The sequence below is a fragment of the Piliocolobus tephrosceles genome, chromosome 3 (genome assembly GCF_002776525.5).
Source record: "Piliocolobus tephrosceles isolate RC106 chromosome 3, ASM277652v3, whole genome shotgun sequence".
NCBI lineage: Eukaryota > Metazoa > Chordata > Mammalia > Primates > Cercopithecidae > Piliocolobus > Piliocolobus tephrosceles.
In genome coordinates this window covers 85,335,560-85,345,919 of record NC_045436.1, presented here as the reverse complement: position 1 = coordinate 85,345,919, position 10,360 = coordinate 85,335,560, and positions in this window count along the sequence as shown.

Genomic DNA, 10,360 nt, shown 5'->3' with positions numbered 1-10,360 from the left:
TGAATTGGGGCAGAGTAGGGGTCATGCAGTTGAGATTTCCTCAGAGCGGTGCCTTTGATGTCATCAACATCGGAGCATGGGCTAGCAGGACGGTCTAGGGGTCCGTGGTAGATTTTAGTCATGGACTGCATCTGGGGCTCCATTTGAAGAACCATTTGTAGTTTTACAGTTTCGATTCTGGAAGAGACAAACTTAACAAGGAGGTTAAAGATACAGGGATTGAAATGTACGGCCTGAAGTGCAGAGAATTATTTATTTGGCATACTTCACAGAACTATCTTCTTGATAGTTTTGAAAAGGCCTGCTCCAGTAAATAATAATTTGGCCATCCGATGCGTGCTATCAATGCCTAAGTGAAAGGTTTGGTGAAAGGTTTTAAGTAATTTCCATTGGTTAGCTGCAGGCAAAAGTATTTTTTCTTCTTCAGTGGCTAGCCATCCTGAAGGGAGGAAGCTATGTACTCATGAGGTTCCCCATTCGATTTATCCTGCTGAGTACTGGGGCTTGGTTTCCTGGAGGGGATTACCCCATATTAGGGGTCCTTCTATAAACATTTCTAATGGAGGGTCCTGCCTTGCAGCTCTTTTGGCTTCAATATCCGCATGGTGGTTCCCTTCTATTTCCCTTTCCTTTCCCTTCTGATGATCCTGGCAGTGTAAGACTGCCACCTCTTTAGGTTTCTGTACAGCCAATAATAATCTCCTAATGGTTTCCTGATGTTTGATAGTGTTCCCTGGGAAGTTAGGAATTCCCTTTCTCTCCATATTGCTGCGTGGGCATAGAGGACTGGGTAAGCATACTTAGAGTCTGTATATATATTTACCCTTTTTTCTTCTCCCAATTTTAGTGCCCAAGTGAGGGCAATTAGTTCTGCCAGCTGAGCGCTAGTTCCTGGAGTGAGGGGATGACTTTCAAGTATCCATTATCACTGACCACTGCATACCCCACCTTTCGAAGTCCTTTTTCTACAAAGGAACTTCCATCAGTATACAAGTTGAGGTCAGGATCAGTCAAGGGAACTTCTAGAAGGTCCCTTTGCGCGGTGTAGGTTTGAGCAATCACCTGTTGACAGTTACGTTTTATCTTTTCTTCATTGTCTGGAAGAAATGTGACTGGGTTAAGAGTTGTACAAGTGTGCAGTCACAGCACTAGACCTTCAATTAATAGAGCCTGATATTTAAGCAAACAGTTGTCTGGCAGCCACAAGTCTCCTTTAGCAGTGAGTATGCCATTTACATCATGAGATGTCCACAAAGTAAGATCTCTTCCCTGTGTTATTTTAACTGCCCCCATATGACTGGTGCCTGCACATTTGCATATTGAACATATAGTTTTATTTCATACATACAGTTTTATTACAAACTTTTTATGCCTTCTTTAATAGGCGTTATGTTGATTTTTTGAAGATTTTGAGTGTAATAGGTTTTATTATCTATCAGTTTCATTTTGGAAGAATAAAAAAAGTTATAAAATATTTTCTATTAAAATGGAAGTTTTATTTATCCATTAATTTGTTGAAAGACACTTAGGTTGTTTCCTTCTTTTGGGTACTAGGAATAATGCTGCTATAACCATTGATATATACAAGTTTCTGTGTGGATATATGTTATATGTTTTCATTTCTCTGTAGTCTATACCTGGAAGAGGAATTGCTGGCTCATATGACAATTCTATGTTTAGCTTTTTCAGGAACCACCAAACTACTGTCCAGAGCAGCTGCAGCATTTATATCCCCACCAGCAATGCACAAGAGTTTCTGTTTCTCCATGCCTATTTTTTATTTGTTTTTAATTATTGTAGCCATCCTAGTGACCGTGTAGTGGTATCTCATTAGTTGTTGTTGCTGTTTTGTTTTGGTATCTTCTTTTGATTTGTATTTCCTTAATGACCAATGAAGTTAATATCTGTTTATGTGTTTGTTGACCATTTATATATTTTTTTGGAGAAATGTCTATTTAAATCCATTGTTCATTTAAAAATTTATATATACATATATTTTTTACTTTAAGTTCTGGGATATACGTGCAGAATGTGCAGATTTGTTACATAGGTATACACATGCCATGGTGGTTTGGTGCACGCATCAACCCATCATCTATATTAGGTATTTCTGCTAATGCTTTCTCTCCCCTAGCCCCCCGATCCCTGACAGATCCCAGTGTGTGATGTTCCCCTCCCTGTGTCCATGTGTTGTCATTGTTCAACTCCCACTTATGAGTGAGAACGTGTGGTTTTTAGTTTTCTGTTCCTGTGTTAGTTTGCTGAGCGTGATGGTTTCCAGCTTCATCCATGTCCCTTCAAAGGACATGAACTCATCCTTTTTTATGGCTGCATGGTATTCCATGGTGTATATGTGCCACATTTTCTTTATCCAGTCTATCATTGATGGGCATTTGGGTTAGTTCCAAGTCTTTGCTATTGTGAACAGTGCTGCAATAAACATATGTGTGCATGTGTCTTTATAGTAGAATGATTTATAATCCTTTGTGTATATACCCAGTAATGGGATTGCTGGGTCAAGTGGTATTTCTGGCTCTACATCCTTGAGAAACCACAACACTGTCTTCCACAATGGTTGAACTAATTTACAATCCCACCAATAGTGCAAAAGCATTCCTATTTCTCCATGTCCTCTCCAGCATCTGTTGTTTCCTGACTTTTTAATGATTGCCATTCTAACTGGCATGAGATGGCATCTCACTGTGGTTTTGACTTGCATTTCTCTAATGACCACTGATCATGAGCTTTTTAAAATGTTTTTTGACTGCATAAATGTCTTCTTTTGAGAAGTGTCTGTTCTCATATGTTTGTTGGCCGCATAAGTGTCTTCTTTTGAGAAGTGTCTGTTCATATCCTTTGCCCACTTTTTGATGGGGTTGTTTGTTTTTTTCCTGTAAATTTAAGTTCTTTGTAGATTCTAGATATTAACCATTTTTCAGATGACTAGATTGCAAAAATTTTCTCCTGTTCTGTAGGTTGCCTTTTTATTGTTGAGTACGATAAACAAATTGTAATGTACAATGATACACAATGAAATACTATTCAGCCATAAAAAGGAATGAAGGTTTGATATATTCTAGAATGTGGATGGACACCAAAAGCATTATGCTAAGTGAAAGACACCAGACACAAAAAGCCACATATCATATGATTCCTCTCCTGTGACATAGCCAAAATAGGCAAATCCATAGAGATAGAAAGCTGATTAACGGATGTCAGCGGGTGGAAGGGGGGAACAGGAAGTGATTATTTAGAGGATATGAGGTATTCTTCTGTGATGATGAAAATGTTTTGAAACTAGAAGGAAGTGGCAGTTGTACAATATTGTGACTATGCTAAATGCCACTAAATAGTACACTCTAAAATAGTTGATTGTATGTGATATGAATTTCACCTCAATTTTTTAAAGAGGAGAAAGTTAGGTCTATTAAGGTTGAAAATAACTGCTTTATGGTTCTTGATGGCTTTTGTTTCATGCATCCCATGGGCAGCCTTATTAGGCCTATGAAACCCTTCTCAAAATACCATTTGTAAATCCATTAAATATATAAAGAAGAAACTCATGAAATTGAATTATATTTACAAAAATATTTTAGAAAATAATTTTGTGATCTGATAACATGCTTCTTCACTGAGGACCTAAATGACTAGATCTAGCAGCAGATATAACTACCATAATTTTGAAGTAGTGATGGGTGCAAATGATAGCGTCATCTGCAACATCCGGAAAGTGATATAACAATTATATGCCATTTCTGTTGGAGGCACAGATCATAGGCACTATAATATTAACACTGCTACAGGGTTTGTTGCCTACATTCATAAATGCTACGTTTTAGTTAGAAGTTAATGAAAATAAAAATGTAATCTTTCAAATAAAATCCAGGTTCACTGACCCCCTAAACTCTGCCTCAGAATTGCAAACACCTAGCAAACAGAAGCGGCATACAGTCTTTCTCCTTTGCCCTTTGGAATATCTTGGCAGAAGTGGTTAAGCAGAGCTAAATAGAAGAATAATGCAGGATGATGCAAATGAAACAAAACAAAAAGCAACTATGTTGGTGCATTGGATTCCCCTTTAAGACTGTCATGATTAAAGAGAAGATAAGAGATCTATCTTTTACTTCTTTCCGGTTTTAGTATATGTGCTGCCCAAGCGAGCACTATCCTTTACTTCTTATCTAAATACATTTTGCCTCCTTATTTTAAAATAAATTTTGATCCAAATTTCAATGAAGCAAATGGGCAAAGAAACAGACTGACTTAGAGAATAGAAACTTAATTGGTTGAAAAATGAGAAATTAATTTTATTCCCCCTTGTCTAAAAAGAAAGGAGTGGGTGGCATGTAGAATTTTCTTTTCTGATTGATTTTTTCTATGTGAAAATAAGCTCATGTCCTGAGGCCCATATATTCCTTGGAAATAGGAAAGAATACAATTAAGTTGATTTTAACTAAGTCCAAATGACATGAAGAATATATTTGGTCTTAAGCTTTTAGTCTTTCTAGATATTGATTAAATTAGACATAAAATTTATCTGTCATAGAAGAATCACATGTGATTTAACTATACATTGTTAAATGGCATGAAAAAAACCAGAATGTTTTACTTGATTAAGTAGTATTACTACTTCTAGGCTAAAATAATTATGAGAAATTTCAGCTCCAAATGATACCTTATAAATCCCTTGTAATATTATAAATATAATAATCATGGTAATACTCTACTCCAATTTGAGGGTTGAGCTACTAAATTGGTAATAATAGGTCCTGAACAAAATCTAGTGATACAACCCATTTTCTCTGCCCATTTTCTAGATTTCCCCTTTAGGCCTTCAGCAGTGGGAATTAATTTTGTTTTTAAATGGTTTAACTGTAGAACTTCTATTTTTTTCTCTTTTATACATATTCTAATTACATGGAATAATAGATCTCAAATTAGATTCAAAAGAACCTTGGGTTCCAAAAGCAATTCCTTAAAATAAATCTTATGTAATTCATTGCAAGAAATTATGAAAAGGTTTTATTTATATTAGAACGCATACCCACACCAAAAATGAATTTCAGGCCCCCCAAAAATAATGTAGAATGGTTGGTTCATAATTTTGGTTGATGATGCGTGTGATGAGAAGGGCTAGGAGCTCAGCAGCTGAGACGTTTTTGTTTTCCTTTTCCTTTTCTTTTCTTTGTTTGAGACAGGGTCTCACTCTGTCACCCAGGCTGGCATGCAATGGTATGACCTTAGCTCACTGCAATCTCTGCCTGCTGATGTCAAGTGATTCTCTCACCTCAGCCTCCTAGGTAGCTGGGACTACAGGCACACACCACCAAGACAGGTAATCCCAAAGTGCTAGGATTACACGGGTGAGCCACTGCACCTGGCTGAGAAGTCTTTTTTGTTTGAAAATTATGATTTTAGGGCTGGGCGCGGCGGCTCACGCCTGTAATCCCAGCACTTTGGGAGGCCGAGGCGGGCGGATCACGAAGTCAGGAGATCGAGACCATCCTGGTTAACACGGTGAAACCCTGTTTCTACTAAAAAAAAAAAAAAAAAAAAAAATAGCTGGGCGTTGTGGCGGGCGCCTGTAGTCCCAGCTACTCCGGAGGCTGAGGCAGGAGAATGGCATGAAGCCGGGAGGTGGAGCTTGTAGTGAGCCTAGGTCGTGGCACTGCACTCCATCCAGCCTGGGCGACAGAGCGAGACTTCATCTCAAAAAAAAAAAAACAGAACAGCGAGTCTCCGCCTCAACGAAAAAAAAAAAAAGAATAAATAAATATATGTTTTTAAAAAGAAGATTCTTGTTTTCCCTCCCTCTTTTACTCAACCCTTCATTTGACTAATCTTCACTAAGTATGTACCATGTCAGGGGGAATGGTAGTGACTGATATAGAATGATTAAAAAAAAAATGGGAAACTTATCGCCCTTCTGGTGATTAGAATCTAGTAAAGGATTCAGACATTAAATAATCACATAACTCTATTGATATGATTAAAAACTGAAATAGTACTGTTACAAAAAATATAAGAAGGTATGATGGAGAATAATAGACATATAAAGACATATAAAGCAATCTTATGTTTGCATCTCGATGTACAACCACCAGGAACTGACAGATATAAATGCAGATTGATAGTGTGTAGTATTAGTGACTCGAATAGCATGCATTAGTGACTCGAATAGCATGAAAACAATGCAAAAAACAACTTGGTGTTTATTTGCAAAATGACAGTTTTTAGGCTAAGATACATAATTTTAAAAAACAGGCTTCTTTCACCTACACAAATTTCTGATGTGACATCTGAGAGCAATGTGCACACACAACTCTTTCTTGTGTAGAGCTGTCTTTTGAGTGTTACAGGGTGTGCTGCATCCCTGGTCTCTATATACTAAATAGAAATAATGCTCCTCAATCATTGTGACATCAGAAACACCCTGACAATTTCCAAAAATGCCTTTATGGGGGCAGTACTGCCCCCTTGAGAACCTCTGACCCAATGACACTCCTTGAATCTTAAATTTCTCTGAAGATTTATGCTTATTTCTTAAAATTAAATGCAAATTCTGTATCTGCCCATACAGTATATGGGTGATTGTTTAAATGTGCATGTAACCCTCGTATATCTGAACCACATGGAGGCCAGTCTCAGTATATTACATCTTCCTGAATACACAAGACTAACTCCAAAAGCACTAATTAGTAATATTGAAGGCTCTGTAGACTTCAAAGGGAGTGTTAGAAAAGAGCTACATTTTGCCATATACAGTAAAACTTCCCTAGAATCCATTGTAAGCTTTTCTGTTCTTTTCTCAAAGTCTCACTCCCCAAATACCTATCATTCAGCTTCACCAGACAAGCTGGCTTCAAATCAAAATAAAATGCTGTGACAAGGTTTTTTGTTCCCTCCCTCCAGATGGACACAAACTCTTCAAAGAATCATCTTGATATTTGTCCTCTTGTCACTTTTTGGTGAGCGAAATGGTAGAATAAGGTATTTAGTCATCTGAGTCTTAGTTTTTAAGGCTTCTGGGTTTAGGAACAGACCTACAAGAACATATCAGCTCTCCAATTTGCTTTCTCTATCCTTGTTCCTGGCCTCATCCTAGGTCCTGGCTTGTTCTGACTTTTGAAAGAATTATAGAGTTGGCAGCTCACAGCATCTTCCTCTAAGCAGCTAATTAAGAATTGCTTTAAAACAAATGTATTTGTTCTCAGGGACTCTTCTAATAGTGGAAAGTCAGGAAAACAACTTGAAACAATGTCACTTCCAAAAATAAAACAAAATTCACTGTTTGCTGTTAGGCATTTTGAAGTCTGAACCACCAAAACTGAATTTCAGAGACCTATCCTTTGCTCTCTTTCAGGTGGTTAGAGGCATCAGGCCCATTATAAATCTCTTTTTCACTATACCAAATATGTATTTTCTTCATTTAAGGTACCTAGAACTATGTTCCAATATTTGACTCGAACAGTCGTTTAAAGAGCTTTCACCAAAGACATCCTGCTAAATTATCATACAGGTATGGATCTGTCAGAAATATATGAGATCTAAGACACATAAGAAAATGATTACTAGTGAACCACTGCCTCATTCAGAAATTCAGCCTATTTATATTAAGCGGCCTTGAAATTGGGAGCTACAATTAGTTGCAATTTAATAGTTGCCTATGTTGAAAAAAGAATTTTGATATTTCAAATTAGGTGTTCAGAAACTTTTCACAAAAGGGCCTTTGAGATTTTAAGCTTTGTTCATTAAGTTAGTAGAGGTGGGAATGGTGAAAGAGATAGGTAAAAGTCTACAAAATGAAAATTAGAAAGGGCATTTGCTTAAAAATAAAATTATACAAAATTTTCTCAATAATAATAAAGAACTGTATGTTAGAATCTCTGAAAGAGTGAAACCATCCATAGAAGGCCCTCATGTTTATGTTCCATTTAACATAAAATGATTAATGATTTTTCAGACGACTGCAGAAGAGGCAGTGTGTACTGATGCTCAAGCAATGGCAATTCAGGTTAAGAACAGATGCCTGTTATAAATGGGTCATGTGAAGGTACTAATGCCACTCTGACAGCCAGATAGGAAGTTAAAATAGAACAATGATTTTCATTAGATGAAAAGAGAATATGTTTATGGAAAATACAGTTAATGTGAGAGAAAAGAAATAGAAAGCTTTTCTATATCAAATTATCAATACTACATATTTGTTCACAGTTTCTGAATGCAAGCCATTTCCTATAATAGTTTGTTTTTATTATTGTTGTTTTTAAATAGACTTTACTTTTTAGAGCAGTTTTAGGTTCACAAAAAAATTTCACAGAAGGTACAGATATTTCCTTTATTCTCCCTACCCTACACACCTCCTCACCATCTCCTACTATCAACATCCTCCACCACAGCACTACGTTTATTACAATCAAACCTACACTGACAACTCATTATTACTCAAATTCCTTAGTTTACATTAGGTTTCATTCTTGGTGTTCTGCATTCTGTGGATTTGGACAAACGTATAATAACATATATCCACATGTAGAGTATCATACGGAGCAGTTTCACTGCCCTAAAAATTCCCTGGGTTCCATCTATCCATCCCTCACTCTTCTCTAACCCCTGGAAACCACCGATGCTTCTCCAGTCTCCACACTTAAACCTTTTCCAGAATGTCATACAGCTGGAATCATATAGCATGTAGCCTTTTAGACTGGTTTTCTTCACTTAGTAATATAAATTTAAGGTTTATTTATGTCTTTTCATGGCTTAATAGCTCACTTCTTTTTAGTGCTGAATAATATTTCATTGTCTGAATGTACCATAGTTTATCCATTCACCTACTGAAGGACATCCTGGTTGCACCAAATTTTGGCAGTCACTAATTAGAACTGTGTGTGTGTGTGTGTGTATGTGTGTGTGTGTGTGATGGGGATTTGTGTACAGATTATTTAATCACCCAGGAAATCGTGCCTGATAGGTAGTTTATGGGCCTCACCCTCCCGCCCACTCTCCACTCTCAAGCACTGATGTCTGTTATTCCCTTCTTTGTGTCCCATGTGTACTCAATGTTTAGCTCTCACTTATGAGAACATGCAGTATTTGTTTTTTTTTTGTTGTTGTTCCTGCATTAATTCATTTAGGATAATGGCTTCCATCTGTGTTGCTGCAAAGGACATGATTTCCTTCTTTTTTATGGCTGCATAGTATTCCATAGTGTAGCTGTACTACATTTTCTTTGTACAGTCCACTGTTGATGACTTTTTGCCCATTTTTTTAAATTGGGTAGTTTTCTTTTTCTTGAGTTTTAACAGCTCTTTGTATATTTTGATAACAGTCCCTTATCAGACACATATTTTGCAAACATTTTCTTTCAGTCTATGACATGTTTTCTCATCTCGAAGCATCATTGTTTTACTAAGAAAAATTACAGCAATAAACACACACACACACACACACACACACACACACACACACACACACACAACCCTATATACATTTTAAGGCCTAAAGTTAGTCAAGCTCTTGTAGTTTTGTTGTATTGTGAAAATAATTGTATCAGTAGGTAATTGCCAGTATTTAAATGAGAAATGGCATAGAACTGTGACATGATTTATTAGAAAAAAATGGGGTTGATGAATATCGGATGAACATGAACTTTAGGTAATATTCTGTAACATTCTGAAATATTTTTGAAATCTTGTAATTTGACAAACATTTTAAATGTTTGGTAACGTGAAAATTATTTTTACAGTCTCCCTTGTGGTTAAAGTCTTCCAAAGGCTAGTGAAATATCAGTTTGTGTGTCTCTGAACTGATTAATTAGAAAATATTCAAAATTGTTTTAAAATTCTCATTACTTTTATTGCATACTGCTCTATTTCTTTCCCCCCACAAGCTAGCTATTGCGAGCAAAGATGAGCAATTAGCAAATTTCTTAATTTGCTTATTTATCATGTAGGTAATAATAATAATTCATTTTAGGGACATTTACTGCTTTTATAAAAGTAAATACATAAATGAGTACTCCACAATTTCAAAATTATTTTATTTTCTATTAGGATAATCTAGCATTGCAAAAAACAATAACCATAACCATGGTAGATTTTGTGTTATGCTTACCAATGCTAAAAGCAGAAACAGAACTGGAATTCACTAATTATGTAATTTTTCTCTAGTTCCAACTATTACCTTTACTGCAGTTTCACAGTTGTGGTAGTCACTGTGATGTGCCATGGCTTAATGAATTTTTGCTGAACTGTTGGGAGTACAGGCAGCAAATAGCATTTATCTGTCAGCTTCTTCAGGGATGGCCATAGCTGCCTTGTCCAAATCATGTCCTTTGCGAGGTCAGCTTATATCCATCCAA